The following is a 365-nucleotide window of genomic DNA, read 5'->3' as shown; positions in this document are numbered from 1 at the left end:
TGATGCCGACTCTAGGGTTAGAGAGTTTATATAGTGCAGTTCTCTAAACGATAGGGTCATAATCATAAATAAACCATAAATAATTAAGTATGCCAAATAATATCAAATAGCAAGCCCTCGAAGTACATGGTTTGAACCACCAGATAAAAGATTCAAGATATTCCAGTATTCAATATATTTGGAAAAAAATTAAACAAATCAATCTAACACAAATTTTGGAGTGTTGAAACTTGTTTCCTTAAAGTTTTAAATGACAAAAAGTAGATAGTTTTGAATACTACTGATTCAAAACAACATTCGGAAGCTCAGTTTTTTTATTTCTCCAATTTTTTTAAAATGACTACTTTGAATTATAATAGTTTTTT

This window comes from Benincasa hispida, chromosome 5 (genome assembly GCF_009727055.1).
Source record: "Benincasa hispida cultivar B227 chromosome 5, ASM972705v1, whole genome shotgun sequence".
NCBI lineage: Eukaryota > Viridiplantae > Streptophyta > Magnoliopsida > Cucurbitales > Cucurbitaceae > Benincasa > Benincasa hispida.
The sequence above is the reverse complement of the archived record's forward strand: the minus strand, read 5'-3'. Positions refer to the sequence as shown.